The sequence below is a fragment of the Dasypus novemcinctus genome, chromosome 13 (genome assembly GCF_030445035.2).
Source record: "Dasypus novemcinctus isolate mDasNov1 chromosome 13, mDasNov1.1.hap2, whole genome shotgun sequence".
Taxonomy (NCBI): domain Eukaryota; kingdom Metazoa; phylum Chordata; class Mammalia; order Cingulata; family Dasypodidae; genus Dasypus; species Dasypus novemcinctus.
In genome coordinates, this window is record NC_080685.1 from 102,980,699 (window position 1) to 103,005,712 (window position 25,014).

The window sequence follows — 25,014 nt, forward strand, 5'->3', positions numbered from 1 at the left end:
CTGTTTATTGTCCTCTTGGGAAGGGGGAGGTCATCACACCAAATGCATAAATTGTCATCAGAGACAGTCCAAGCATAATTGCAATTTTGCTGCTCCATGTTTGCAATACTCAGGGTCCATCAAAGTCCCCTGAAACATGCGCAGATTCTAGTAATTAGCATAGAGGCTGCCTGGGACCACAGCATTGATGAAATATTTCAGAGTTAATCACACTTTGTAAACACTGATTTATATTGACTACCTTTCTCCAGACTGATGTCTCCTCATTAAATATCACATTAGTGGATTGCAGGACTGCACAAAGACTCAACTACTCAGCAACTGCTAATTCAACAGGAAGTAATAGCTAACCACTTAGACCTATTGAAAATTGCAAGAATGCATGACTTTAGGGGGGGGGAAAGTCTGTACCTTTTAACTTGGGATAACCCTATCAACTTTTTTTTACTAAATTAGTATTCTAATTCAGGACAATTATAATAATAAAGCAACTACTTATTTTACCGGAGACTAAATAATAGGAGTGATATTAGTCATACCAACAGCAGCATATACCATCAGATCCTCAGAGATTTTACTGACGCTATACTCTGAACTTTATATGAACCACTTTTCACTGTAGAATTTCTTTAACCATCATGGAAAATTTATTTTGCGTCAAGACAGTGTTGCTAGTAATTTTCTAGGGGTTAATTAGTATTCTACTACAAGATCTTTCCACTCTACTTGGCTCTCCCTCTATTTACTTAAAAAGAAATCAAGGGGAAAAAAAAAAAGAAATCCAGGCCTTTGCTTTCTTAGGAAGGGCTGAACAATGACTGGCTAGCAGCATCAGAAAGAAGAAAAAAAGGTTCGCCAAACAGCAAGCATTCCTTGCCTTTCTGTTACCTGCAGTGCTGGTACGAAATGATACTTTGTTCACCCTCTAGAATGTAGGCATGAAAACTAGTCCCAAATTTTTAACCCACTGTTGGAAAATTTTGCCTGGGTGACCTACCACCACATGTATATGTGTATACACACATACACATAATATATATATACACATATACTATATATATACACATATACTACATCTATACACACACATATATATACTACATATATATGTCCATACTACATATATGCACATATACTACATATGTGTATATATATAATCAATTTTCTTTTCAAACTGGTTCTATTTCCCCTTGGAAAACTGTATGCCCATCCTTCACATCAACACACTGTGCTATGAACCTAACTCAGGCAGGCATGATCTCACTCCTGGAATATTGCAGTTATCTTCTAACTGGGCTTTTTGCCTCCATTCTATCCCACTCTAGTCCATCCTATATATCACTATCATATTCCTCCTCTTCCTATAACTGCTTTGATCACACTACCCTAATTTAAAAAAAACAAAAACAACATATTCCTGTGGCCTCTTAAATTAAATACAAAAAATTAGACTAGCAAACCAGATCCTCCCCTCCTCCCCTAATCTAACTCTCATCTGCTCTCCACCTATATTATAACTATTATATGAATTTTCTAAAGCAGCCATTTTTTAAAATTTATTCCTATTTTGCCACATGTCCTTCAAACTTCCCTGTGAGAATGATCTACCTATGTCCCTGCTTTCTTCTTGAAATTCTTTCCAAAGCTCAATGTTTGAATCAAATTCCATTCAAATAATTCATGAAAACTTCTTGGACCATCCCAACAGAAAATGTTATCTTGGCCCTCATATCTTTTCAGATACTCTCATCACATACAGTATTTTGTCATACCTTTCACCTGTGCATTGTGCATTAGATGGGAAGATCCTGGAGGACAGAACAATTTTTTATGCAGTATAAAAATCTTCTGCCAAAGGTAGTATGTAATTAACATAATTGTTTCTTGATATCTCACAATCATAATTATGAACTTCAATTACAATGCTATAATGTAGTAATGTCCACAGGAGCAAATCAGCTGGTTATCTCATTGGAAAGCAATTCTAAAAACATGAGGAAAACCATCCCATCCCCCACCCCTCCAAAGAAGTGGAAGGAAAGAAGCTTTGACAAAAATGGAAATGTATGGCAAAAGGAGAGATCATCAAGGGAGAAATATAAAAATACAATGGCTTCTGGGGAGTAAAGTGTAAAAAGAAAAAAGAAAACTCTAAGGGACTTTAAAGGCAATAAAAGTACATCCTGATATGAATAGAATAAGAACAAAAGGAAAATAAAATATGAAAATACAGATGGAAAGAGAAGAGCTAGTTAATTTTTTTATCTTATTACAATATTTATTATTATTTACAAAATAGGTGTTCTCAGAATTGGAGCTACAAGTGGAGTAAATATTTAGGAGCAATTCTACAAGGCAGCTGAATCTATAAATGACATTCCTCTGAAAAATTATGTAAAGATTTTTAAATTTTCTCAAAAAACAAAAAAGGAAAGCTCCAAATTGCCATATGAGAGCTTCAGATAACAATCAAAGATCACATAGCTTCATTTCTAACTGTCAAATTCCATAATCCTTCAACAACAAAGAGAAATTATAAAAGCAGGAGAATTTTTAACAATAATGCCTTAGAATAGACCCTTGAAATAGTCCCTGCCTTATTCATTACTGAATCTTCAGTGCTTCTCAGCCAGTCAGGAAACTCATATCCTAGGCTGGGTTGAGAGAGAGACATGGAGAAACCCAAAGTCTTATGGAGGAGACAAGACAAGGAAAGAAATATTAGCACACGCTGTAATACCAGATGGCATGCTGGCGTGCACGTGCACACGTACTCCCACAAATGCGGAGATTAGGCTTAGGGGAGTCAGTGAATTCTTCACACAGCAGCAAATGCTTGGACTGTGCTGTGAAAAACGAGTAAATGACTACATGGCGGTAAAGAATCTACTCAAAGCTGCAGGCACCACAACACATTTTTGTAAAAACTTCACTGGGAATGCATGGGAAACAGAGTGGTTTGAAGTGTTTTCCCAATTTTCCCAATGATATATTTTCAGCTGAAGTGTATAGAAATTGTTTACAATGAATCACATACCCTTCAGCCAAATGTTCTGTTTTAATAAATTTGTCTTGACACATGTGGATCATAACCTTGATTTCACTAAGTAACTCTGGTTTATTTCTTGAAAAACAAATCAACATCCTTCTACAGAATTTATTTGCTCGAGGAAAACCTCTCTAATTTCCAAGCCCTCCCATTGAGTTACTCGGTTCATGCTTGTTGGCTCTCATCACCTACCCCACAAAGTCTTTGATCCATGTTAGAATCTACACAGATACTGCCCTTGAAAAACCTTCCCTGGTGCTTTTACTATTCAATAAAGAAAGCATTTTATCCTAAAAATGTGCTGCCCCAAGCACCTGGGTAAGAATGCTACCTCTATTTTAGTAATGGTTCAAGGGCATTACTCCCAAATAGACCAGATGATCTCTATGGGACACTTGTTTTCCTTCAATTCACTTAAAGTAGAAACTAGACAAAAATATTTCCAGCAGCAAATTGTGAGGTCCTGGAATGCCAACACTGGATAATCATTCAGAAGGGTGCAGAAGATATTGTTCACAACATAATATCCTCATTTCAGACACAGAGCTTCTTGGATTATAGCTTGCTATTTTCTGGGACATTTTTGTTAGATGGTACCAGGGAGGGAATTGGGCAGCTACCGATGACACGACTGGAATTTTCCTGGTTTTGTCAATAGCTGGGGGAAGTAAGCTCGCTGCAGAGGGAAACGAAGCACCATGGAAGCTCTAGGTTTTTAAACCAGGCTGACAAGAATGATAGAGCAATTTATAATATCTCCTGGTGGCTTTTCAGAAAGGCCTGGGCTCCAATTACTTATTTTAGAGTCTTTTGTACAATTAGTTTGCAGGCAATATAATTTTCTCACTTAACTGCTTTAATAGAATCTTGCAGCTAGCTGGCGGATAGAATAACAGGGTGCATGTAAAACTCCAGCGTGGAGTGCCAGTGGATAATTTGTATATTCCTTTCAGTCACTTAATGGACTTTTACAATTTGGCAGTGAAAAGGCTGAATGATGTAAATTAGCATGGCATCTCAAAATAAAAATATATGTCAAATCTTTACTCCCAATTCACATCGCTCCCACACAGTAATGATGCATGTGGATTTATGTAGTTCCTGAGTGTCGCCCTCTTTCTCATATATACAGGCTCTATAATAATTGTAAAGTCAATTTGAAAGCATCTGTATATTTTCCCCAATTGTTTAAATTTATTAAATGAACCAAATGGTTTAAGATGACCCACAGGGCACTCCAAGCAGGTTTTATCCAACTGTTTTTCAACATTAAGTGATTTAAAAATAATGGGATTTGCCTCAGTCTACAATTACAGAGCATTAAAAACATGCAGGCAATAATCTGTACTATTTTTGTTTTAAATGACCTAAAGCATAAAAAAAGAAGGGACAAAAGAAACCCGTTTCTGACTCAGCACTTGGTATGTTTTATTGTTTAATAGGAAGAAATACAATTTAAGGGAAGAGGATTTGGCTCAACTGATAAGAGTGTCCACCTACCATTTAGGAGGTCCAGGTTTCAAACCCGGGGCCTCCTGACCCTTACAGTGGCCCACGTGCAGTGCCGATGCGCGCAAGGAGTGCCGTGCCACGCAGGGGTGTCCCCCACATAAGGGAGCCCCACACACAAGGAGTGAGCCCGGCAAGGAGGGCTGCCCCATGTGAAAAAAGCGCAGCCTGCCTAGGAATGGCGCTGCACACACAGAGAACTGATGCAACAAGAAGATGCAAAGAAAAGAGAGAGAGATTCCCAGTGCCACTGACAAGAATGCAAGTGGACACAGAAGAACACACAGATAGCAGACAATGGGGGCGGAGGGGGGGGGGGGAGAAAAAATCTAAAAAATAAAAACACAAAAAACAATTGCTTAAAAAAAAAAATACAATTTAAATATTCCTTTATTTCTAGCTACTCTCTGCGCATTCCACCTGAAATAGAAAATTGTAGTATCTACACCTGGGATTATATAATAATCTGTGGTTAAAAAAAAAAAAAAAGTCATAATAGTATCAACGTACACATCTGTTAAGGGGGAGCTTTTTTCCTTCAAGGAACACATCCAAAATTTCCTACAGAAACTTCCTGTTCCAAAAAGACTGCTCCAAACACTTTTTGATGCTTCTTTAGAACTGCCACAAGAGTCACTTTGCAAGCTTTAAAAGAAGGGTGGGAAGCAGTAAGCTGTCATATTATACTTCATTTTCACCCAAAACAGTTTGATTTCCCTCTTCATCACAAGACTTGATGTCAAATTAATTTCTCCTTATATAAACTTGGTTTATTTATTTGATACACTAAAGTAATGCAATGTTTAAAATACTTCAGTTTTCTCCCCAAATTTCATTTCAAAGCTCCTTTTTTTTCCTTTGTTTTTTTTTGAGAGGTTGTGGGTTTACAGAACAATCAAGCATAATATACAGGATCAGGATGTCAAAATATTTTTGTCTACTACTAAATTTTTTTTTTTTTTGAGGTACTGGGGATTGAACCCAGGACCTTGGATAGTGGGAAGCCAGTGCTTGACCACTGAGTGTCGCTGGCTTCCTTGAGGTGGTTTTTTCATTTGTTTTGCTTGTTGTTCATTTTTGTTTCTTCAGGAGGCATTGGAAACCGAACCCGAGACCTCCCATGTGAGAGGCGGAAGCTCAACCGCTTGAGCCTCATCTGCTCCCTGACCACTAACTAAATTTTAAAACTACCTCCAAAGGTCAAAGATTCGCTATCGCTAAAAAGTAAGATTGTATTTTCCTGTTGTATTGCATGGAGAAGAGTTTAGCAGAGAGAAACACAAACTACTAGAAAACAGGGGGATGGGCAAGAGAATTAGCTTTGATCTTTCCTGGTTGTAAAGAAAACCTTTCTTGCCTCAGTTCTCCCCCACATTTGTAAACATGATCATTCCTATCATTTCAAGACCACAAATATTTGCTGAACACTAGGCACTGTGCCTACTCATCTCAAAGAAAAGGTGGGGAAATTTCTTGTATGTTCATTCTATCTCCATCCGTAGCATAGTGCCTCACGTGAAGTTCAGGACAGCATCTGAGGATGAATGAGTGAGGCGAGGGGAAGGTAGGAAGGACAGAGAGGGAGAAAGAAGATGGAGAAAGAAAATGGGAGGCCTAAGCTCAAATTCCAGCCTTGCCATTTCCTAGCTGTATCAATTTGAACTGGTTACTTCACCTTTATTACCCACATTTCCCAATATGAAAATGGAATAACCAAACCTGCCTTATAACATTGCAAAAATTATATACAATTAAAGTATTAAAAAGATATATAGTTTTGTTTCCCCTTCTGAGCAGAAAGGGTAGAACCATTTTGTGATTCCATTGATTATGATATAGCTTGACTCTAAGACCAAAATTCAGGAGTTAGGGATATTATAAAAACAACCTTCCTCAGATTTAAGAAAGGATGTGAAAATGAATATGCCATTCACTCAGAAAGAGGACTCTGTCTTACCAACAACCCCATAGAGTATACAGCTATGTGTTACAGAAATTGAAGGGAATGGGAAGAAGCTTAATAACTCAAGGACTTAGTCACTTTTTACAGCAACAAATTGTTGAAGAACTGAATTCCCAAGACATCAACTGAATCCATGTGAACATCTCCTGTCACTACACTGGAGCTCATAAGCTGCCTATCCCTGGGTAAAATCTGATTATATTTAATTAAGAGTAAAGCACTTGCAAAGCTTTTCAAAATCTTTCCTCAGCTTTATCTCTTGCCACACCTCTATCCCTTGTCCACCTTCTTTTCTGACACCCACACTTCTTTTTGGATACCCAGTTCCCGGAAAGCAGTATTCTCTCTCCTGCCCACCCTCAGAAATATGCTTTTTTGCGATTTTTTCAGTGATGCTCTCCCAAACCCCACTAGACTGAGTTAGGGACTTTCTGATGGAATTAGTTCATCTCAAGCTTATATTTCAGGTGAATCTTTCTCTTAGCACTTAACACACTTTGCTATCTGTGCCAATTCAACTGCCCACTTCCTGTCTCAACTCTAAATTCCCTGAGGGCAGGGATTTAGTCCCTTCTCTATCCCCCATGACCAACAGAGTGTCTAGTCAAGTGAATGATGTCCAGGAAGCATTTATTACTTGTGCATTTGATTTCTGGTGATCCTATTCTTCATTTCCCCCATTTTAATGTTTAGCCTCAAATTATTCATTTTGAAAAATAAATACATTTTGTGTGATCTATGTATCTTTTAAAAATAAATAAATAATATACTTTAGAAATAAATAAGTATAGGGAGCAGATGTAGCTCAAGCAGTTGAGCGCCTGCTTCCCACGTGGGAGGCCTCAGATTTGGCTTATCATTCTTCCTAAAAAAAAAAAAAACAAAAAATAATAAAAAATTAAAAAACAGAAAAAAAACAACTCAGGGGAGGCAATGTGGCTCAGTGGTTGAGTGCTGGCTTCTCATATATGAGGTCCTAGGTTCAATCCCTAGTCCCTGGTACCTTAAATAAATAAATAAATAAATAAAGCCCATTAGAATAAAACCATAGCAACCCAGAAATAACATATCATTTGTATAAAGCAACACAATTTTACAGAATATCAGATTTTAATGAAACCCTAAATTCCACTTAGTCCATTATCCTCCTTTTCCATGAAAGATCATTGAGGGCTAAATATGTAGCAACATACTAAGGATCACTAGACCCTCTCAACAATTATGTGCTCTAGTTAGTTGCAGCAATGAGACAGACACTCCAATTTCCTGACATGTAGACTAATGTTTCTTAGATGAACTGATCAAACCTTAGCTATCACTATCTAAGAACCTAAGAAAAGCAAACACTAATGCACTGACTATGCGCCAGACACTCTTCTAAAGGCTTTCTATATATGAATCCTCAGAGAAAACAAGTAATTTACTCATAATCACACAGCTCTCGAGTGCCAGGGCCTGAGATTTGAACCGGGCGGTCTGGCTTCAAAGGATGTGCTCCCATCTCTGCTGCACACTGCCTCTCTAACCCTCATCTTTTTAGAGTCATCAGATGAATGTTGGTTAGAATCGCAATAAAAAAAGAAAATCCTATCTTTTGAAAGGGTGTGTGGGTAGCTGTTGCTGTTGCTATTGTTATTGGATGGAAAGGAAATTTTCATGCCTAACAACAGGAGCCAGAGAATGAAAAGTGCAAATGCTGGCATTGTATTTGCTATTGTCAGCCTTGTGGTGCAAGGGCAGCTGTGGGATGGGATAAGGTTGCTTTTAGAGAATGGAATCTCTCAACACCTCAGATAGAAATCCCTCAACTTGTCTCTGTACCACTAGGGTTGGTGGCCAGTTTAATTCCACAGGAACCAAACAGACCATGTTACCAAAGCAACAGGTGTCAGGCCGTACACAAAGCATTTTAACGATCCCAAAATAATACTATTGTTCATGATAGGGAAAAAAATACTAAGTGATCCATAATCAGAAGGATGTTTTCTAAAATACATTAAAAGATAAGTATATAATAAAAATACACTTATTGATGAAATGATGGGAAATATAAATACTTCTAATCCAATGCAGAATTCAATGTTTTCAGCTTTGACATGGTGACAGCTTCTTGGAAAAGGTAACTGCTCTACTGCAGTGTGGAACGCATACCCTACATGGGCGCACAGCCTCTTCCTCTTCGTTTTAAAAATCCTATTGTGCAGTGATAGCGTAGCAGAACCCCTCATAAAAGGCTCAAAGGTGACCCCTGCCACAAGGTGACCTGTGCCACAAGAAAGGCATTTTATCTGAGCTAACCAAAAGCCCCATGTTGACAAAGACCAGTTTCCAACATTGACTTTTATATGTTCTTTTTCTACATATAAACTTTAAACAATAAAGGATATCAGTCTGCTTGATATCAGTTTGCATCTCTCTTTTAAAATATACAATTAAAAAGGTTTGCTAATAAAATACTTTTAGTGAAAGAAAGAAATGTGAGTTAAGCCTAATACATTCTCCTCCTCAGAACAGAAAGTTTCAAAATGTACAGTTCCCCATGACTGTTACAGGTTGGTACAGTAACTCCATATGACAAGCATGGGGGCATTTGGAACTTTATGTAATAAAAGCAGCTGACTCTTAAATGAGAATTTGACTTTATACCAGTATTGAGATCTTCCTTGTACTCCCAACAAGTGGGAAAAAGGAAGCATATCCTTTCCCAATGTTGTCCATAGGAGCTTCTGATTTTTAATGTTATCAAGGTGCCCAGAATGGCGTCAGAAATGGTCACAGGTATTAGATTCCCTCTTCAAGATCAAGTGGGCAGCGGACTTGGCCCAGTGGTTGGGGCGTCCGTCTACCACATGGGAGGTCCGCAGTTCAAACCCCGGGCCACCTCGACCCATGTGCAGCTGGCCCATGTGCAGCGCTGACGCGTGCAAGGAGTGCCGTGCCACACAGGGTGTCCCCACGTAGGGAAGCTCCACGCGCAAGGAGTGCGCCCTGTAAGGAGAGCCACCCAGCATGAAAGAAAGTGCAGGCTGCCCAAGAATGGTGCCACACACACGGTGAGCTGACTCAACAAGATGATGCAACCAAAAGAAATACAAAAAGAAACACAGATTCCCATGCCGCTGACAACAACAGAAGTGGACAAAGAAGACACAGCAAATAGACACAGAAAACAGACAACTGGAGCGGGGAAGGGGGGGTGGGAAGGGAAGAAAAATAAATAAATTAATTAATTAATCTTAAAAAAAAAAAGATCAAGTTCATGTATTTAACAAACATCTCCATCGGTCAAAGTTAGTGTTTTTGGGGGGAGGTCCTGCTTAACATGACTGATCTATATTTAAACTGTAGGAGGCAGTATAACAGCAATAATGAGCTAATAGTCTGGAGTCAAATCTGGTTCAAATCCTGGTTCTACCATATTCTGCATTACCTTGGGAAACCTTTTTAAATTTGAAGTTACTTTTTTCCTGTATGAAATGAGGATGGGTAATAATTTCTACCTCATGGGGCTGCTGTGAAAATTAAATTAGATTACATATATAACATGATCAGCGGAGCGCCTGGCATAGAGTATTATTAACTATTAACAATAATTATAGTATCATAACTATACTTAAAGAAGGATTCAGAATGCAGGAGAAAAAGTGAAGAGGGATCACCATGTCCTGATGCATTGATTCTCAGCACAGGAGAAAGGAAAAGTTAGGCAGAGATTTCTTTTGGCCTTGTCCCAGCAAGTCAAATGGCACACATCTGCGGCCTAAGCCAAAAGGCACGTTGTGAGAAGGAGAAGCAAACAACCAAACAAAAAATTCACCACATGAACCCACTCAAAGATGGCAGAACAGTCACAGAAGGGAATATTTGCCAAGGGTCAGGAAAATGGGTCAGGGTTGCTGGCTGGAAGGTAAAGCCCAGAGGAGAAAAATGAAAGCTCTTAACAGGTCAAGCCTGTGTCTGAAGTTTCCTCTCAGAAATAAAATCTGTGCACCTGAACCGCTTGTAGCTAGGGGTCAGGCTACAGAAGTGTCTGGCGTTGTCTCAAGGAGGTAGAGCCAGAAAGGGAAGTTAAGCAGAAAAACTAAGCAGGGTGGGGTAGGGGGCTTCTTGTTTGATGGTTGGAGAGGGGCTGTGAGGGTAAGGATCCACCCTTGTCGTCAGACATTTGTCTAACTCTCCCTCTTTGTCTTACAGCAGACGTTGGCAAACTTTTTCTTAAAGGGCCAGACAGCAAATATTTTCAGCCTCACAGATCATTTCGTTCTTTGTCAGAAGTCCTCCAGGGCTGTCCTAGCACAGGAGCAGCCACAGTCACACAACTTAAGAATGGCTGTGGCTGTGTTCCAATAAAGCATTCTTAAGCAAAACAGGCTGCTGCTGGATTTTGCCCCCGACTTTGGTTTTCTGATCTCTGGTCTAAACCCTTTAGACTAGAGGCTGCAATGATAAAAATTGTTATCTTCTATTACTCATAATTTCCTTTTCTGCTCACAATCCTGTAATGTAGCTTTCTCACAGGTTAGTACAGAAATTAAAGATACATATTTGTAAACCGACCGTATCTGAAATGGAGAAATGTGTTGTTTTAAACATCTACAAAATTTTTAAATGTTCTCCACATCACACATAGTCTGAAGAATCAGTGGGACAATGTCCAAGAATTACAGAAGAAGTGAAGATATTGTGGAGTTAAAAGGAAGAAAAAGTGCAATTACAGATGAAATATGGGGCTAGAGTCATTCCTTTGCAGGTTCTTGGCTCTGCTATTCCTCAAATTGCAACTATGTAAACAGTATGCACTAAAGAAAATGGATATCAAAATAAATACTTGGGGTAGACTTTCAGATTCTCTAAATGTGCACTAAGATTTTAAGCTCTAAATTCTGTATTAATCAAGATTCCCTTATAATTAATACTTTTGTACTCTTTCTAACATTACCTAGGAATAATTTTTTAAAAGTGTATAAAAAGATGTTTATTTTTTCTTTAAAGATATGGATTCACTCATATAATCATGGCTTACTTTTTCCTCCTCCTAATACTTATAATAAAAAAAGAATGAAGGAATCAATTCTGAGAGCCCTATGTTGTGGTCACAAAGTTTATGCAGGTAGACAATTATCCTCCTATCAAAACAGGAGCAGAAATAAGCCTCTTTCCTCATGAAACCAAGAAGATGAAAGATTCTGGGAAGAGATACCAGAGGTTGGCATGGAGGATCAATCCATTTTTAGGATCATTTTTTAGGATCAATCTAAGACTAATAATGAAATATTGGGTGGAGAAATGATTGCTAGTGGATAAAAATCCAGAGAACTGAGAAAGAAAACTGGTATGATGGCACTAAAGAGTTGAATTCTCAGGCTTCATATTTAAAGGATTTCTGAAAATGAATTATAAGAATAAGGCATTTTTAAGACTTAATTCTATCTCCTTTATAAAGACCTTTATTATCATCTAATCATAACTTTCAGAATATTCTTAATTACCCATTTTTATTTTAACAACTTACTGGAAATTTTTTGTACATGGTCTAAAATCTCTCAAGAAAAATTCAGTCTAAAACTACTCAATGCTTTAAATGCTTTTTTATGGGCAAGGCAGCACAAGGAGGGGTTCTGGCATCAGTCTGCCCAGGTCCCCAATACTGTTGGGGCAATTACTTCTCTGTGCCTCAGGGTTCACGTCTGTAAAGTGGGGATAACGATAATTTATTATTATTGGAATCACAAAATTCCAATTATTATTATTATTGGAATCACAAAATCATTCCACTTCACTGGAATCACAAAGTCATTAACTATGATAATTAATGTAAAGGACTTAGAACAATATAAGGCATATTGTAAAATCTAATATTTTAGTTATTATTACCAGTATAAAAGCTGAATGCAACTATGCACAGTGTCCACAGATGTAATTATTTATGGATAAACCTAAGGCAATAAAAGACTAGAACTTTAAATTTGGGAATTATCTGAAACCCCTGAAAAATGTTTAAATATCTATTTTTTAAAATATGAGCTTTCATTTATTTTTAACTATGATCAGTAAAACCAGGAACACTAATACCTTACTCAAATCCTTTACCTAATTTAGCTTTTAGGAAAACTTTTAGAATTGTGTAAGTGAACGCCAATGATTAGGCCTTAACATTGCTGAAATCCCACTACCAGCAACTTCAAAAGAAAGCTAATTAATGCACGGTGTATACTTCATAATATCCAAGATATTATCTATGCTTATCAAGTAATAATATATCAGAAAAATGAATCACTGCCCTGGGCTTTATCAAGCAAAGAAAAAAATTCTGTCCCATGCCATTCACCTCTTGCCTGGCATTCCACACAATTTACTTTACAGCTTCACCCAAAAGGTGAATTTTAACAAGAATTGATTCTTTTCCTCAGGATGTAGCAAATCATACTGAGACACATATTCTTAGAACTAATTAAAAAAAAAAAAAGTGACCTACATTCATATCAATAGGAACTTCAGACCACAGAACTCTGATTCATTTTCGTTCTTTCTAGCCTGAGGTAAACATTCAACTCTAACTGGATTTAGTCATAAGCAATGTTTAGTTTACTAAAGGAATGGACTCCATCATATAATAATTTAACGTATGTATAAAAACTATAAAAACACATTTAAAAATATATAAAGCAAAAAGAATCATTCCTACTATTTCATATTCAATAATTTAATATGGTGTTCTGTGTAGGGGCTCTTCTAAAAAGGTATTTTATTGCTTGTTTCTACAAGTCAAGCAGCCTTATTTGTCATGACTTAGTTCTGGATTAAGAAAGACCAGGAAAGAATGACAGGAAAGCTAATAGAATATGAAGAGGGGCACTGATACCTTTGTCTAGGAGTTTATCTTATAATCAAAGAATAACCTCCAGCCTAGTAGACCATCAAAACAAACAACCCTTTAGATAAGACTGAGATTAGGGTGAACACGTCCTAAAGGGGAAAGTCCAATGATCTGCATCAGAGAATCAGCCACACCCTACTTTCCAAAAAGTTCCATCACATATACAAAAATCCACCTTGCTAAAAAGCAGGAAGTAAAGGGAATATTTATAAGAATTATTGGAATTGATTCTGAAGTCCCTTGGACACAGGCATATGAACACCCAAACTTCCTTCTCAACAGTTGCAAGCTGGGAGGAGACTTGAAGTGGAGTGCTGGGAGTGCTTGTCTATTTGAATTCTAAAAAAATAATTTCCAAAAAAAATCCTTGAAGAAATGGCAACGCCAGGGCTTCCTTCCATAAGAAGCGACAGAATTAGGAAGGGTGGATTTGGGTGGCCCAGTAGGATGACACCACACTGGAACCAGAGAAGGTACCAGGTCTCATGCCAGCTCCATTGACAATCATCATCTGAGGAACTGCTTTCCTTAGATGCTACTATCTCTGAGGTCACCAGCTTAGTCAAACGGAAGGAAGTTGATTTTCTTTTCTGAGTTCAGAGGGTTTAATTAAAGAAAAATAAATGGAAGACGCACTCAAACCGGAGAAAGGGATGTGTATCCCAGCATCTCCCTTTCTTCCTCTCTCTAGACTCAGGCCAGTGTCAAACTTTTGCTCAACTGTGCCAGGTATCAGTTGGCAAAGAAACCTCTGAAAAATAGTTCACAATGATTCCTGTATATTGCACAAAGCTGAGGAGGAACAGTAAGTGGACCTGAGAGAAAATAAGAATTCAATGTTGTCAACAGCAGAAGATGAGGGGTTGTTTTCTCCAACTTACCAATAAACAATGAGACTGAGATAGTTCTTTCATCAAAATCATTGCTCACAGCCTGAACAAGATGTGGAGTAAGACGCTACAGGGTTCTGGTTGCCTGCAGCAGCTTTGAACAAACAGCAGAACTCACAGAAACAGCTTTCTCAAAGTTCCAGAAAACAGTTAAAGAACTGCAGTTATAGGGCCAGCAACAAATCAAGAAAAAGCCTACTTAAAAGCGGCAGGAGCTTCCGGCACCTTGGCTGGCCTCTCCCCTACTCTTCACTGGTTTGGTGCAGAGACAGCTGGAGCTGTCAGTGTGGATCCCTGGTCCTGGTTCCAGAGGGAGTATAATAACCCACGTGCACACACCCGGGGCATGGATGTCTGGCCTAATCTGTCTGGTGGTGACCTGAGGGACTCACTGTCCCAGAATTTGCCCTGTCTGTGGATGGCACAAGGCTCTCCTACAGAATGCTGTGGGAAACCAGTCAAGTGGATGTCTGAAGCAAGAGATTCTGGCTGTAGGACATAGAGTGCAGTACCCTAGCAATGAAGAAACTGTTTGCTAAGGAAGAGGGGACATTCAGAACCAAGTAAATGGGTGAATTTTGAGAGCCACACACACATACTCAAGACAAGAGGCATGAGAAGAAAGGACCAGGATGGCTCCTAAACTTTGACTAGAAGCAATATGCTAAATTCAATGTATAAATAATCTCTGAAAAAGAACATTTCCACAGGTCAGTCTACAAAGACAGGGAAAAGTGTTTTCTTTTTTCTCTTCTTGTTTTTCCTTCTTTATTTTTTGTCGGCCTCTGGAACTGAGGGAAATCTCGGTAAATGGATGCAAGCTTGAGGAACAGATGCCTTCGAGTCTAAATTCCAGTGATAAGACATTTAAATACAAAAATGTTCAGGTTCCAGTAAGATTAAAAAAACTTACAAAAAAACAGAAGCAATGGTCCCAGGTAAAGGACTATAATAGATGATCACAAAGAGAATATCAATGGAAAGATGGCAATTATGAAAAGGCACCAAACAGAGCTGAAAATCAAAGTAACAAACATTAAAAATTCCCAGAGGGATTCAACAACAAATTAGAGTTGGAAGAAGAAAGAATCAGTGAACTTGAAGATAAGACAACTGAAGTCATCCAGTCTGAGAAGCAGAAAGAGGAGTGAAGAAAAGTGAAAGAGCCTGACAAACCCATGGGACATCATCAAGCATACTAATATTCACATTGTGGAAGTCCGAGAAAGAGAAGAGAGAAAGAAAGGGACAGTGAAAATATTCAAAGAAATAATGGTTGAAAATGTCCCAAATTTAATGAAAAATATGAACACATACATCCAAAATGCTCAAGGAACTCCAAACAGGATAAACCCAAATAGGCCAACACTGCACCATATTACAGTCCAACTGTAGAATACCAAAGATAAAGAGAGAATTTTGAAAGCCACAAGAGAGAAGCAATATCACACACAAGGAGCCTCAATAGGAATAAGTACTGATTTCTCATCTGAAACCACAGAGGCAAGAAGGCAATGGGAAGACCTATTTAAAGTGTCAAAATTTAAAAACTTGCCAAACAAGGATTCTATATCTGATAAAACTGTCATTCAACATGAGAGAAAGATTAAAACATTCCCAGATTTTAAAAAGTTAAGGGACTTGTCAACTAGACTGGCCCTACAAGGGATGCTAAAGGGAGTTCTCCAGGTGAAAGGAAGGGCTATTAGACAACTGACTGAAGCCACAAGAAGAAATAAAGATCTCCAGCAAAGACTATTACATGGGTAAATACCAGTGTTACTGTATTTTTTTATTTGTAACGCCAATGTTTTTGTTTGTTTGTTTTTTTAGGCACCAGGGACAGGGACTGAACCTAGGACCTCATATGCAGGAAGCCAGAACTCAACCACTGAGCCACATCAGATCCCTGTAAATCCACTTTTTACTTCCTACAGGATCTAAAAATTACATGCATAAAAGATAAGGATAAATGAATGGCTCTGGACTCATAATGTATAAACATGTACTTTGTAACAAGAACTACATAAAGGTAGGGGAATGGAGGCCTATTGGCAACACAGATTGTGCATGGTATTGAAGTTATTGAAATAATGGGATTGTTATTGTCTTAGAGTGCTATATTTAAGCCCCATGGTAACCACAAAGAAAAAGCATAGATGATGCAAACTCATAGAGACAGAAAGTAGAGTAGAGGTTACCAGGTATGGGAGGTAGAGCAGTAGGGAGTTAATGCAAAATTAGTGTAGGGTTTCTGTTTGGGGTTAAGGGAATTTTCCAGTAATGGATGGTGGTGAGGGTACTGAAACTTTGTAAATGTGATTAATCCCACTGAATGGTATGCTTGGGAGAGGCTGAGATGGGAAGATTTATGCCGTATGTATGTTCCCACAACTAATTAAAAAAAGAAAGGGGGAAGCAGATTTGGCTCAAGTAATAGAGCGTCCGCCTACCACATGGGAGGTCCAGGGTTCAAACCCAGGGCCTCCTGACCTGTGTGGTGAGCTGGTCACATGCAGTGCTGATGTGCACAAGGAGTGCCATGCCATGCAAGGGTGTCCCCCGTGTAGGGGAGCGCCATGTGCAAGGAGTGTGCCCCTGCAAGGAGAGCCACCCCCGTGAGGAGAGCCGCCCCATGCGAAAAAAACTGCACCTGCCCAGGAGTGGGGTTGCACACACGGAGAGCTGATATAGCAAGATGACACAACAAAGAGAGATACAGATTCCTGGTGCCACTGACAAGAATGCAAGTGAACACAGAAGAACACACAGTGAATGGACACAGAGAACAGACAACAGGGGAGGGAGATGAGAGGAAAGAAATAAATAAAAAAGAAATAAATCTTTTTAAAAAAGGGATATTATTGGGACATAAGAAAAAAATTGGAATATAGATAGAATGTAAGTTTTATATCAATGTGAAATGTCTTGAACTTGATAACTGTATTGAAGGTGATTACATAAGTAAATATCCTAGCCTATAGGAAATTTACATGGAAGTATTATATGTTCAAGGCTTATAATATGTGCAAAATTCTCTGAAATATTCAGAAACAAGGTAGATAAATAGATATATAAACAGATGATACAGCAAAGGTGGCAAAATGTTAAAGCTGGTGGATCTGACTATTGGGTGTGCTGGAGTTCTCTGCATGCTATTTGTATTATTTGCAATTCTAGTATAAGTTGGATTTTTTTTAAAATAAAAAGTTAAAAAAAAAATGGAAGAGAGCATAGGGTATAATTAAACATATGAAGAGAGTTTATTCCAGAGTAGCATCCTTATTTTTTCTAGTTCTATAATGCAGGTTATATCTGGGTAGAATCTCTAGAGAAGATACTTTCTATATTACAGATATAGCAGAAGGTCAAAGTGAGAAAATTGAATTAAGTTTAAAAATTGCTAAAAAGCTTGTCCATTCATTAATTTTGACTATTGTGCCTTTATGAAACAGTAATACTGTTACTACAAATACCTTTTTTAAAAAAGTAAAGTAATCTTACCAAAGGCACACAAAATACATACTACAGCTCCTTCCCAATCACTGGGAAACAACAGAGATGCTGGAGAGAGGTTAACCCCTTTTGCAAGTGTATTGCTAGGAAAGCAAACTTGGCCTAGTTTGTGAGTGAACCATAGTTGGACATTAAAAATTTATTTTCTTTGAATGCCATTGGCATGTACTCCTTACACGGGAGAGGTTCCTAGCCTGTGTTTCCCACCTGTAAAACAAACAAACTAGAAGTCAAAAGTTAAAATGATATGCTGAAAATTCATAGAGACAGGAAGTAGATTACATTGGTGTTGGAAGGGGGGTGAAGGAGAAGGGGAAGTTAGTGCTGAATATGTACAGAGTTTCTGTTTGTGGTGATGTGAAAGTTTTGGTAATGGGTGATGGTAATGGTAGTTCTACATTGTGAATGTAATTAATAACACTGAATTGTATGCTTGAAGGTAGTTACAATAGGAAATGTTATGTTGTATGTATATATGTTTCCATGATTTAAATGCTAATTTTAAATAACTTTCAAAAGACCAATAATACTATGTGTTTAATAAACATGTAAATAACACCAGGAATTCTGGTGTTGGCAAATTTGTGTTTCCATCACCTGAAGGACAAAAATTTGGTAAGAATCATTAAATTTTCACCGATTTTTTTTTTTAAGAAAAATCATGCAATTTGATATCGGAAAGTAATTACTCTGATTTTGTACAACCCTAAGATGCAACTTTTTGATCAGCCACTCTAAATGTTACTTTATCTTAATTTACATTGATTCTGTTCCTAATTAGCTAGCTAAAATAAATGTGTGTGTATGTATATATGTACATATTATGAAGACTGTCATAGTGCTCACCAATATATACTTTAAACAAGCTTAAAATAGGCAAATGGTGTAAGAAACTGGAAAATTTCTGTCCCTGAAAAAGTAAAGCATTCTGAAAATTGATATATTGGACTGAAAGGTTCATCATGAGAGAGAACTTGGTTTCAGTTAAAACAAATAAAATGTATGCAAAGTTGACCAGGAAGTCCTCCTGAGTGAAAATTTTGGTCAACATTGCCTACAAAGAAGATGGTGTTTGGGTCTACCAATTACCCAAACTACGGCCAATAAGTCAAATCCAGCCCTAGGCTTATTTTTTAACAGAGTTCTTAGATTTTTAAGCAGTTAAGTTATAAAACAAAACAAAGACCAGTGTAACAAAGACTGTATGTAGCCCACAGATGCTAAGATATTTACTGTTTACTATCTGGCTTGTTACTAGAAAAAGTGTGCTGACCACAAGCAAACGTCACAGACCGTGGAAATTGAATTATTGTTCATTTATCCCAAGATGTGATCCCCAAGAAGAGAGAAATAAAATTGCAAATTATGCTTTTTAGGATACAATACATATTCTCCACCAACAAGAAAGTCTGCAATACTAAACTTTACTATAAAAATAAACACAGGGGAGCAGATGCAGCTCAGTGGTTAGCACCTGATTCCCATGTACGATACGAAGTCCTGGGTTCAAACCCCAATACCTCCTAAAACAAACAAGCAAGCAAAAAAACCCACTGAACCCACCAATTAAAATGGCAGGAATGGAATTATACGTGTCATTTATAATTTGGCAAGATTACTGCATTTTTTTAATTTAGCCAAAATTTTCTTCAAACATAAAAAAAATAAAAAAATCAAATATGCAACAAAAGCTGGTTCTGAGTGAAAGCAAATGAATTACAAACAATATTTCTTTAAAAAATATTATCTCTGGGTTTTACTACATCCAAACTGATAATAATTCAGATTCTTTAGACATTTCAATATTATTTTGGATTTTAATTTTAGGACATATAAGAGTTATAAAACTGCTACATATGAACTGGGCTATTTTCCCAATCTACTATTTAAGCTAAATAGAAAACATTATATTATTTTCCACTGGCAGGTTCATATGATATTCAGGCATTCAATACGTCCTCCAGTTCTGCAATTATTCTATCACAAGATAGAAACAGCACATGAGGATAGAGGAAATGAGACATTCGGGAAACGGACTTGGCCCAGTGGTTAGGGCGTCCATCTACCACTTGGGAGGTCCCGCGGTTCAAACCCTGGGCCTCCTTGACCCGTGTGGAGCTAGCCCATGCGCAGTGCTGATGCGCACAAGGAGTGCCGCGCCATGCAGGTGTGTCCCCCGCGTGAGGGAGCCCCACGCGCAAGGAATGTACCCATAAGGAGAGCCGCCAAGCGTGAAAGAAAGTGCAGCCTGCCCAGGAATGGTGCCGCCCACACTTCCCGTGCCGATGACGACAACAGAAGCGGACAAAGAAACAAGACACAGCAAATAGACACAGAGAACAGACAACCGGAGCGGGGGGGGGGGGGGAGGGGGGGTTAAATAAATAAATAAATAAATAAATAAATCTTGGGGGCAGGGGGAAGAAATGAGACATTCAGGAAAGATCCTGCAGGATAAACCACATGCTTTAGGAAGGCATCAGGAATTCATTTGGCAAAGAAGGTGGCAACATCAGACCCATGGGGCCACAGCCACATACCTTTAGCATCTGACTTGCATCTGACTTGCAGGCAAGCCCCTAATCTTAAGGCACCACGTTTAAGGTGAGAGTTAGGCTCAGGCAGGAAGGATGGCTGCCCAGAGGCCCTGTGCTTTAGAAGGCATCCACAGGGCAAGAAGTCCTTCGAGGAGCCTAAGGGACTAGCCCAGCCAGAGCTGTCCCCCTTTAACCCCATGATCCCAAGTACCTGGGACCCTCAAATTCCCTGGCTAAACAACTCCACGTCCTGGTTCCAGGGCCTGCGTGGGCTTCTCCTCTGGTGGGTAGGCTGGACTATGTAAACTCCTGCTGTGCACATTTTGAGGCCTGTGGGATAGCCAAGAGGCACCTGTTTGGAAGGGGCGAACGGAGCTTCAACACAGATGAGACATGCTGCAGAGGTAGGAGGGTAAGACAAGAAAGGGGTGGGCTGCAGGCCACGGAGTGGCTCTCCTTGCACTTCCTCTTTCCCAGGCAAACCTCAAAGGAGTCTAAGAATTAAAACTGCAAATATGAGAACAGAACATACTTCACTTACTAGTTTGTTATCTTGATTTATAACTTTAAAATATTTACGGGAAGCAGATGTGGCTCAAGTGATTGGGCTCCCATCTACCCTACAGGAGGTCTAGAGTTTGATTCCTGGGGCCTCCTGGGGAAGGCGAGCTAGCCCAAGGGGAGAACTGGCACAGCAAGATGACGCCACAGAGAGGAGACAGTAAGGGATGCAGCAGACCAGGGAGCTGGGGTGGCGCAAGAGAGTGATCGCCTGTCTCCCACTAGGTCCCGGGATAGGTTCCCACTGCCTAAAGGGAAGACAAGCAGACACAGAAGAACGCACAGGGAATGAACACAGAGAGTAGACAACAAGGGTGTGGGGAAATAAATAAATCTTTTAAAATGTATATATACATACATATATTTACAAATACGGTGCATGGACGTCTACCTGTACCCATGGCCCAGGCCCCACAAATGCTCAGAGTGGGCTTCGTTCTCATGATGGTCACTTCTGCCTCTCATGCTGTAAAGACATTCTATTTCCTCATTTCCTTTATCCCACATGTGACACTTAATTGGGAATTTGATGTTTTATCCAAGTTGCAAGATTCATGCTCCCTTTCTGATTTACCCAATTTCTTGATCCATATTCACAGGGCAAAAAAAAAGTCCATTGATCCCTATAACACTAAATAAAACCAATCAACTTTCCAACTTGCCCTCTAAGAGAAAAAGGATAACCCTTGGTGAGGAATGGCTATGACAAGAAATCATATAAAATTACTTTTTTCCATATTCTTATATAGAAATAAAAATTTCAGGGGCAACAGATGTAGCTCAGTGGTTGAGTGCCTGCTTTCCATGTATGAGGTCCTGGGTTCAACCCCTCTACCTCCTAAAAAAAAATTAAAAATTAAAAATAAATTTCAGGAGTCTGGTGCTTTGTCACTAAATGATTAAATACATACGTACTTTAATTTTTATTATAAAAATGTTTGCATTCTTTCAACTAGAATCCAGTGAAAACCCTTAACAAAATGTTCACACAAAAAAATTCATTTATGAATTGAGGCCAAAAATGGAATTTGAAAAAAAATCAGAATAATGATATCACAAAAAAATAATAAGCCTAGAAAAGGACAATGAAACCATTGCTCCTTTTGTAACCCCCTATCAGGTGATAAGGCACAACTATCAAAGTCCTCTAGAAAGGTTTTTGGTCAGCAAAAAACACACAACAAAAAAAACCCTTGACTTTTACCTACATGCTGACCTAATTCGATAGTTTTTCAATGATAACTTGGAAACACTCAATAAATAAAGTATGCCTTTCTGGACGACTTTCACTGAAATCTATGATTAATTGCCTTTCACAACTGAAATTCCACATTCAGCTTTGAAAAGAACAATTCTCATTACTTCTCTGCAGATGTGCTCTGGATATATGTTCTTTTGGCTCCAAGTTTAAGAAGTATTTTGCCCAACTTTTGAACTTATACTTACGACACATTTAAAAAGCCTTTCCTAAATATATATTATTGGAAAAAGAAATAAAGAGTCTCCAAAAAAAGACGCTCCCCATTAACACGCCTTTGGGGGCTCGTGTCCCTTCGTCAGGTGCACAACAGAAGAACCAGGCACTGGGGCAGCTGAACCACTCGGCTAGCATCCTGGCCATGAGGGCTGGGAGACAGCGGAAGGACTGGTTCTCAGGCGGATTGCAGAATCCCTTGCTGCTTCCCTGGAGAGCTTTTGAGGACCGGGTTGGGTGGACTCACTGTCAAGGAGAGTTTGGCTGCAATGCTGCCTGAAGGCAGGAGAACGGAGTCTGTGGTCCCTTCGGGTTTGGAATTAAGCGTACGCATACTGTGTGCTCAGAACGCTTGAGTTCAATCGCTATTCCTGTTTGGCCACGGAAAGGAGGGGGTGTTCCAATCTCCCTTATAATTACCACTGTAATTATTACATTATACTTTCACAATGTAATCCCTTTATTTGCCTCACTGCCTTTTTGGGGCCAAGCAAGCACCGCGGTGTGACGCCTGATGATGCAGCTAGCAGGGTAGCCTTACTGAGTGCTGCCCAGCTGCCAGCTACAAGCACAGCCAGGTGGGCGAGTCCAGAGTGCTAATCTGGACAGTGACATCTCTCTCTGCTGCTCAAAATCCCTGAAACTTGCACTCTCCAATATGGAGTAAAACTGAGCACTATACATCAATGCCAAGAATCACCCTGTGCTTTGCTCTGCTAAGCTTTCAGCAGCATTTCAGCATCCTAAAGAATAATCACGCACAGAGTTCCAATTGCTCTATTCCAGTTACTGCTCAGTAAATAACTACTGCATAGCTACTAACACCTAAGTCATATGATTTAAAAAAAAAACTGGATGGAAACTTTTTCACATAGCTGTTCGATCTTTACAAAACTTACTGAGAACCAAAAAGTTATATCACACCTCCCCCACCATAAAAATTTAGTCTTCCCTCAAAGCAGGAGACATCTGTAGGAGAAATTCACCTATTTCTCAAACCGTTGGAGACAAAGCTTTAATAAAAAGTGGATGAAACTCCAACCAGCATGCTGCCTAGCTGTTGAGAAAATGGGAATAGTTTCCATATTGAGAACTTGCTTATGTCGGCATATGCAGTATTAATTAACTTATTCCAAAATATTTTATTATCCTTGCATAGTTAGAGGCAGCTATATAAACTGAGTTAAAATCAAATTACTAACAGTTTAAATTTTACATACTTTGTAATCATAACCATTCTAATACTGTTGGACATGGCTGGTAACAATACAAAGATCTGAGTTGTGTTTTCCAGTTTTAAGTTTCTCATTGTTAGTAAATAGGCTGAAGAGATTTTTTAAATGCCCAAAAGTAAATAAAAAGCTTTGCATATATAGGCCTTTACTGTTTTAGCTTTTACATTTTTCAGCAGATTTACATTTCATTTAATTCTTAAGCATTTTATGAGATATAAAATGCCATAATTTTATAGATGAGAATAATCTATAGAAAATAAAGATCCAGTGGACAAAGTATTTCTGTAAGAAAATGCTAATTAAACATGATGATGAAGGACCAGGAAATATGAAGATACAGCAGTTAAAATAGTTAGGAAATTAGTATGGACTCCCCACTAACTTGGCTTTGTGCTCTTCAGTTGAAACTATAAAAGGCGATGGAAAGCTTAAACTCTATTATATAAGTGTCATGGTGTCTGGAAAAACTCTGCATTTTAAGCAAATTCTTTATCTAATCAATAAAGTTATATAACAGACCACACAAAAGCAAGTGGGAGATGGTACCATGTATTCCACTACAAATAGTTACTAAACTCTCCAATGTAATTAAGTGTTGCATGGCCAGATGTTCACAAGAGGAAAAGGCAGACACTATGTGCCTACAAAGGATTTCAAAATCAACTTTGGTTAAAATATTTAGAAGGATTAGAGTTTCACAAACATGATGTCTTTACTCTTTAAAAGCCAGTACAGGAAGCAGAAGTGGATCAAGCAGTTAAGCGCCTGCTTCCCACGTGGGAGGTCCTAGGTTCCTTTCCTGGTGCCTCCTAAAAGCAAAACAAACAAACAACAAGCAAACAAACCAAAAAACCAACTCTGGGGAGCCGATGTGGCTCAGTGGTTGTGTTGGCTTCCCATATATGAGGTCCCAGTTTCAATTCCTGGACCCAGTACTTAAAAAAAATTTTTTTTTCCAAAAGCCAGTACAGGGGAGCTGACATAGCTTAGTGGTTAAGCACCTACTTCCCATGTATGAGGTCCCGGGTTCGATCTCCGGTGCCTCCTAAAAAAAAAAAAAGCCAGTACATCACAAAGTTATTAAGAGTTCAATGAACTGTTTTCGGTTATGTCCAACAAGTGTCCATTAAATGACAACAGAAAGTTCCCAGTGGTAGGTAAGCAGGAGCACCATGCAGAACAGTGGTTCTCAAACTCGAGTGGGAATGAGGATGAGAATGGCGGACTGGGCAGAACACAAATGGCCGGGCCTAGCCACCAGAGATTCCGACTCATTCCATCAGGGTGAGGTCCAGGTGGTGCTGACACTGTTGGGCCACAGACCATACATTAAGAACTGTTGTTATAGCATACAGAACGGCACAGTGCAGTGGTTTAAGGCCCGCCTGCTTTTACCTAGGGAG

General features: G+C 38.8%; 1 protein-coding gene across 12 annotated transcripts in view; it reads right to left on the reverse strand.

Moving 5' to 3' along the window:
• Positions 1-25,014, reverse strand: part of ESRRG (estrogen related receptor gamma) — a 602,438-nt gene that overhangs the window by 168,080 nt on the left and 409,344 nt on the right. The window lies entirely within an intron of this gene.